The sequence below is a fragment of the Pan paniscus genome, chromosome 19 (genome assembly GCF_029289425.2).
Source record: "Pan paniscus chromosome 19, NHGRI_mPanPan1-v2.0_pri, whole genome shotgun sequence".
Lineage (NCBI taxonomy): Eukaryota > Metazoa > Chordata > Mammalia > Primates > Hominidae > Pan > Pan paniscus.
The window spans coordinates 14,445,534-14,453,233 of record NC_073268.2 but is presented as its reverse complement, the minus strand read 5'-3'; the positions used below and the strand labels follow the sequence as shown (position 1 = coordinate 14,453,233).

Here is a 7,700-nt window from a genome sequence, read left to right as displayed (position 1 = left end):
CCAATCCCGAAGCTAGCAGAAGATAAGAAATAACCAAAATCAGAGATGAACTGAGTTGAGACTTGGGAAACCATACAAAAGACAACAAAATCATAAATTGTTTCCTTGAAAAAATAAATAAGATTGGTAGACCACTAACTAGACGAATAAAGAAGAAGAGAGATCTAAGGAAACCAATCAGAAATGTCATAAATGACTTTACCACTGACTCCAAATAAATACAAAGGAAAAAGAACCCTCACGGACTATTATAAGCACCAGTGCACACAAACTAAGAAACCTACAAGAAATGGATAAAATTTCTAGAAACATACAACCTCCCAATATTGAACCAGTAAGAAATTGAAATCCTGGTCCCAAAATTGAATTAGTAATAATTAAAAAAAACCCCTACCTACCAGGAAAAGCTCTGGACCAGATGGATTCACAGCCAAATTCTACCAGATGTCTAAAGAAGATCTGGTACCTACTGAAACTTTTCCAAAAAGTTGAGAAGGAGGGACTCTTCTGTCACTTATTGTTTGAAGGCAGACTCATTCTGATACCAAAACCTGGCAGAGACACACAAAAAAGGAAAACTTCAGACCAATATCCTTGATGAACACAGATCCAAAAATTTTCAACAGATTACTGGCAATCCGAATTCATCATCACATCAAAAAGCTAACCCACCACAATCAAGTAGGCTTTATCCATGGGATGCAAGGTTGGTTCAATATATGCAAATCAATAAATGTGATTCATCACCTAAACGGAACTAAAGACAAAAACCACACGATTATCTCAATAGATGCAGAAAAGGCTCTTCAATAAAATTCAACATCCCTTCATGTTAAAAACCTCAACCAACTAGGCACTGAAGGAACGTAACACAAAATAATAAGAGCCATCTATGCAAACCTACAGCCAACATCATACTAAATGGGTAAAAGTTGGAAGCATTCCTTTTGAGAACCAGAAAAAGATAAGGATGCCCTCTCTCGCTACTCCTATTCAACATACTTCTGGAAGTCCTAGCCAGAGCAATCAGGCAACAGAAAAAAAATAAAAGACATGCAAAAAAGAAGACAGGAAGTCAAACTATCCCTGTTTGCAGATAATATGATTCTATACCTAGAAAGCCCAATAGTCTCTGCCCCAAGGCTCCTAGATCTGATAAACAACTTTAGCAAAGTTTCAGAATACAAAATCAATGTATGAAAATCAGAAGCATTTTTATACACCAACAACATCCAAGCTGAGAGTCAAATCAAGAATGTAATCCCACTCACAACAGCCTCACACAAAAAATAAATACATAGGAATATACTTAACCAGGGCAGTGAGAGATCTCTATAATGAGAATTACAAACACTACTGAAAGAAATTCAAGATGACACAAACAAATGGAAAAACATTCCATGCTCACGGATAGGAAAAATCAATATTGCTAAAATGACCATATTCCCCAAAGCAATTTACAGATTTAATGCTATTCCTATCTAACTACCAATGAAATTTTTCACATAATTACAAAAAACTATTCTAAAATTCATATGAAACAAAAAAATAGCCCGAATAGCCAAAGTAACCCTAATCAAAAAGTACAAAGCTGGAGACATCACATTACTTAATTTCAAACTATATTATAAGTCTACAGTAACCAAAACAACATGATTCTGGTACAAAAACAGACACACAGACCAATGGAACAGACTAGAGAGCCAAGAAATAAAGTCACACACCAACACCATCTGACCTTTGACAAAGTCAACAAAAGCAGTGAGGAAAGGATTCCGTATTCAATAAATGGTGCTGAGATAACTGGCTAGCCATATGCAGAAGACTGAAACTGGACTCCTTCCTTTCATCATATACAAGAATCAACTCAAGATGGATTAAATACTTAAATGTAAAACCTAAAACCATAAAAATCCTGGAAAATAACCTAAAAAATACCATTCTGGACATACGACCTGGCAGAGATTTCATGATGAAGAAACCAAAAGCAATTGCAACAAAAACAAAAATTAACAAACTGACCTAATTAAACTAAAGCGCTTCTATACAGAAAAAAACCCCATAAACTATTAACCCAGTAAACATACAGCCTAGCAAACTATGCATCTGGCAAAAGTCTAATATCCAGACTCTATAAAGAACTTAAACAAATTAACACGCAAAAAACAACCCCATTAAAAAGTGGACAAAGGACATGAGCAGACAGTTTTCAAAAGAAGACATACATAGGGCCAAAAGGCATATGAAAAAAAGTTCAACATCACTAATCATCAGACAAATGCAAATCAAAACCACACTGAGGTACCATCTCATACCAGTCAGAACGGCTATTAATAAAACCGCAAAAAATAACAGCCGCTGGAGAAGTTGCACAGAAAAGGAAATGCTTATATACTGCTGGTGGGAGCGTAAATTAGTTCAGCCACTAGGGAAAACAGTTTGGCATTTTCTCAAAGTACTTAAAACAGAACTACCATTTAGCCCAGAAATGCCATTATTGGGTATATACCCAAAGGAACATAAATTGTTTTGCCCTAAAGACACGTGGACACATATGTTCACCTAGCACTATTCATAACAGTAAAGACATGGAATCAACCTAAATGTCCATCAATGGTAGACTGGATAAAGAAAATGTGGTACGTATACATCATGGAATACTACATAGCCATTAAAAAAAGGTCATGTCCTTTGCAGCAACATGGATGGGGCTGGAGGCCATTATCCTAAGCGAACTAATGCAGGAACAGAAAACTAAAGACCACATGTTTTAACTTATAACTGGACACAAGGAAGGGAACAACAGACACTGGGGCGTACTTGAGGGTGGAGGGTGGGGGGAGAGTGGGGATCAAAATAAACTACCTATCAAGAAACCTGCTTATCACCTGGGTGACAAAATAATCCGTACACCAAACCTCTATGACACAAAATTTACCTACGTAACAAACCTGCATATGTACCCCTGAACCTAAAATAAATGTTTAATATTTTTAAAAATGCAAATTTAAAGGATTTGGTTTTCCTTTGTAATTGCATCGTCATGCAATATGTAGATGTCCACCTTCTTTGCTCCAGTACATTTGATAATTTATTGGCAGATACTCGATACCTTTTGGATGATCTGACTTAAAAGGGACATTGTTTTCAAGAGACAAAATATAATTTCACTATCCTTAGTTTTCCTATTTTCAGTTTCACTCTCTAAAACATGACATTTCCTGTAAGGGAAAAACTTTGTCTCCAGATGTATGAAAAGCATCCTTAATTACACTTTATCTAAAACAATGAGACAACTCCTGGACTTTCTCAGACTGGTTGGCTATTGCAGAATGTGGATTCCTTGTCTGAACCCCTACAATGAGAATTAACCTCTATAACAGTATTGGATCCTTTTAAAAACCTCCCTTTCCTCTTCCCCCAGCTTGGGACTCCCCAACTACTCCTTGCCCTTCTGCCTATTCATTCATGAGAGAGAACATACTTTAAATGTCCTGTCTCAGAAATACAAAAGGAGCCCGAGGCCCATTGGATATTTTACCTTCATGCTAGGCCCTATAGCTCAAGCCTTCCTTCCTTGCTTCTGAGTTGTCATGGCAACAGCAAATTTGATTCAAGCCACAGTTGATTTTGTGCTAGGTCATACTTCGCACACTTCTGTGCCCAAGTGGTTCACATCTTTGTCCTGACTGCAAACCCCCAACGTTTTTCAACCTCTAACCTTACCTCTTATGAGATCCTTTTGTTTGCTCCTTCTCACATTACTATTCACCATTACCAAAATCTTAACCTTGTTACCATTTCTCTCCCAACTGAAGTACAACCACCATGACTGTATTTCAGCCACCTAAGCTCTAACCTTTCCCCGTCCTGATCTTTCTGAAGTACCTCTTATAGATCCAGATCTCATTTTCTTTGTTGATAGTTCATACCTCTGACTTCAGAAAGAGGTTTCCAGGCTGAATATGCCATTGCATAACATATGAGGCTTTACCCAGTGCAAATTATATCAGATAGAATAATTTGTGGCTCTCACAAGAACCTACACTTTAGCTAAGAATCAAAGAGTTAACATCAACACAGATAACAGATATGTTTTTAGGGTATTACATGACTTTGACATGTTGTGGAAAGCCAGGGAATTTGTGACTACTAGTTTAAAATGGGAAATGTGGGTAACCTCCTAGAGGCCTTATTATTACAAGGGCTGGCCATACTCAAGATAGAAGCTTATATGGGCAATAAGACCCCTAAGGCAAGGGGAAGCTCAGCTGATAAATATGCTAAGTAGCAGTTTATAAATCTGTCCCAGTCCCACTGTAATCAGACCAGATATTAAACCTACTCAGTTTGCCAATTTATCCTCTATTTGAGGACATTAAAATATCTCAGTTAAAGGCCCCTGAAGATGAAAAGGCTAATTGAAAACAAGGTGGATGTTTTACCCACCAAAAAGTCCAAAGATAGGCTTTGAAGACACTGAGAAGGCTACTTGGTCTCTCCTTCGTCCCTGACCTGAAGTTCAGTCTTCACAAAATTTTTCATCATGGGAAAAATACTGACTCAATGCCTTCATCATCATTTGTGGGGAAACTTCACTCCTTACTTGGAATATCTGCCAACAATAGAATCCTGGAAAAGTTATAAAGGTAGAGCAAGGAAGAGAGCCACCTCTAGCAGGACTCTTTCTCTATTGGCAAAGATATTTTATTCAACTTCCTAAGTCAGTGTTATTGATATGCCCTGGTCATTGTTTTTATGTTCACTTATTGACTAGAAGCTTTTCCACGTAAGAAGCCCACAGCTACAACTGTTTGTTCTCTTAGAACAAATTTTCCCCTCCTGAGGAATTCTACTTGCCCTGTCAAGTGACCAGGGAACTCATCGCACCAGTAAAGTCATCCAAAAAAATCCAAGAGTTCTTCCTCTGTCCCCCAAATTACATGATCCTCACCATATCCAGTCATGCAGAATGATTGAACAAGCAAACAGACAAAACTGAAATTTTCAAAACGTTCTGAGGTGAGGCCAGGTGTGGTGGCTCATTCCTGTAATCCCAGAATTTTGGGAGGCTAAGGCAGGAGGATTACTTGAGACCAGCCTGGAAAACTTAGTGAGACTGCATGTCTAGAGTAAAAATACATATTTATATTTTTAAAACTTTCAGAGAACTCAACCTTCCATGGCCCAAGGTCTTTCCCTTGGTCCTAATTGCTCTCTAGCCTTTGCTTGTTAGACTACACCTGCCCCCTCAAAAAACAATTACTAGCAGAACTATGAGAATTCCCTACTCTGTAAGGGCAACAGAAGACTCCAGTGAAGTTAATTCAGACATGATTTCAGAATTCAACCTTGAATGCATGTCTCACAACTTAAAAAGTACAGGAGTTACTTACAATAAAAATCTACTTCACCTGGAGATCTTAAACCGGGGCTCTCCAGGAGGATTATGGCTGCCTCTGCTGAGTCATGCAGGTTGTCAGAGAAGCAGGGGAAAGCCGGCAGTCACAGGCCTCCCCCAGATCCCACGCACACCGAAGGGCTGGTCTCACTCCCACCGTGTCCCCCGCAACACCTCTGAGTCTGTTTCCAGACAGAAGGCGGGCTTGAAAACTTGCCCGAGGCTTTCCGCCTCCCACCTGTGAAAGAAAAGGGCTTTAGTTCTTCCCCCACCTGTGAAGTCTGCAAGCCAGATCCGCATCCTCCCCCAAGTTCCGGCCAGGAGGCTTCTCGCCCCACTCAAATTGTTACAAAATTCAGCTAGGGAAGTCCTTCTCCCGGTAGGGTTTTCCCTCCTGCTCCTGTGGCCTCCCTCCTGATGAATCCCAGTGGTGCCAGGCAGGAATAGGCTACCTGGGGATTCAAAGAGCTCCCAGGGCCTCCCTGCTGCCTCCTCCGCCCCTGTATTTCGCTTGGTCGGGTTCTCTAACTTGACTCAGCTCCAGGTGAAGTCGGGAGCATCTCCCGGAAGCAGACCTTCAGCTTCTCCAGTAGGGGGTGTGTGTTCCGGAAAGGAGGGTCTCCCATTCCCACTTCCGCAGTTGGGGCACTCACAGTATTTGGGGTGTCCCCCGGGTCCTGCAGGAGCAGTCTGCTTCTTTCAGAGGGTCTGTGGGCCCTCTCTCAAAATATTTTTTTAAATATTAAAAGCAGCTGGTGATAGGGTTTGTCCCCACCAAATACCATGTTAAAATTTGATCTCCAGCGTTCAAGGTGAGGCCCGGTGGGAAGTGTTTAGGTAATGAGGACAAATCCCTCTTCAATGGTTTGGTGCCTTCCCGTTGGTAATTAGTGAGTTCTTGTTCTGTTACGTCAGGTGAGAGCCGGGCTGGTTGTTTAAAAGAGCCTGGAATCTCTCTTGCTCACTTTCTCACCGTGTGACATGCCTGCTTCCCCTTCACCCTGCAACATGAGTAGAACCTTCCTGAGTCCCCTATCAGACATAGATACTAGTGACATGCTTCTTGTACAGTCTGCAGAATCATGAGCCAAACAAACCTCTCTTCTTTTTTTCTTTTTTTTGAGATGGAGTCTCGCTCGGTAGCCAGGCGGGAGTGCAGTGATGTGATCTTGGTTCACTGCAACCTCCGCCTCCCAGGTTCAAGTGATTCTCCTGCCTCGGCCTCCCGAGTAGCTGGGACTACAGGCACGCGCCACCACGCCCAGCTAATTTTTTTATTTTTAGTAGAGACGGGTTTCACCATGTTGGCCAGGATGGTCTCAGTCTCTTGACCTCATGATCCGCCCGCCCCAGCCTCCCAAAGTGGGAGGCCCCTCTTTTCTTTATAAATTACCCAGCCTCAGGTATTCCTTTATATTAATAGTAATGCAAAACAGACTAACACAGACGGAGAAATGGATTCCAGCTTTACATATTAGAAGCTATACCCTAAAATGCGTTGAGGGGGAATACCAGTAAGTACCAAGACAAAGAGCTCTCAGAGAACCCCCCAAAGATCCAAGCCTTGGAGTTACCCGTTTCCTAGAATACATGAAAGTGAGAAATGCCAGGACTGGCTAAAAGTCTATATATGGAACAATGCCCAACCCACATACCCCACCTTGCACAGAAGATACACCTTTGTCAAGACCCTAGAGTTTTATTCTCTGGAGAAACTGAAATGAAGAGGATCTGAACTTAGAGCATTAGGTACAGAGATCAGTTGGATTGGGGGATAAGGTAAAATGGGGATAACGTCAAAGTCTGCAAAATGAACAGTGAAGCCCCATCCTTTTTCCCGCTCCCTGCCCCTAGAACATCAGGAGCCAGGTGTTGTTCTGAATTCAGGCAATTGGAAGAATCATCTATTAAAAAAAAATTCTGGGCCGGGCGTGGTGGCTCATGCCTGTAATCCCAGCACTTTGGGAGGCTGAGGCGGGCGGATCACAAGGTCAGGAGATCGAGACCATCCCGGCTAACATGGTGAAACCCCGCCTCTACTAAAAATACAAAAAAATTAGCCGGGCGTGGTGGCGGGCGCGCCTGTAATCCCAGCCACCTGGGAGGCTGAGGCAGGAGAATGGCGTGAACCCGGGAGGCGGAGCTTGTGGTGAGTGGAGATCTCGCAGCTGCACTCCAGCCTGGGTGACAGATCGAGACTCCAACTCAAAAAAAAAAAAAAAAAAAAAAATTCTGAATTGCCCCAGAGAAAATATCTCCAAATATCAATATCTGGGGATGCCCCAATAATCACCACCAG

General features: G+C 41.6%; 1 long non-coding RNA gene across 1 annotated transcript; it reads right to left on the bottom strand.

Moving 5' to 3' along the window:
- Positions 1-404: 404 nt before the first annotated feature.
- Positions 405-6,942, bottom strand: LOC106633940 (uncharacterized). The gene is made up of 3 exons (XR_008621662.2): positions 5,854-6,942; positions 5,397-5,639; positions 405-551 (listed from the first exon to the last, which is right to left on the bottom strand). It is a non-coding gene; the product is annotated as an uncharacterized LOC106633940 (long non-coding RNA).
- Between the last annotated feature and the right edge of the window lie 758 nt (positions 6,943-7,700).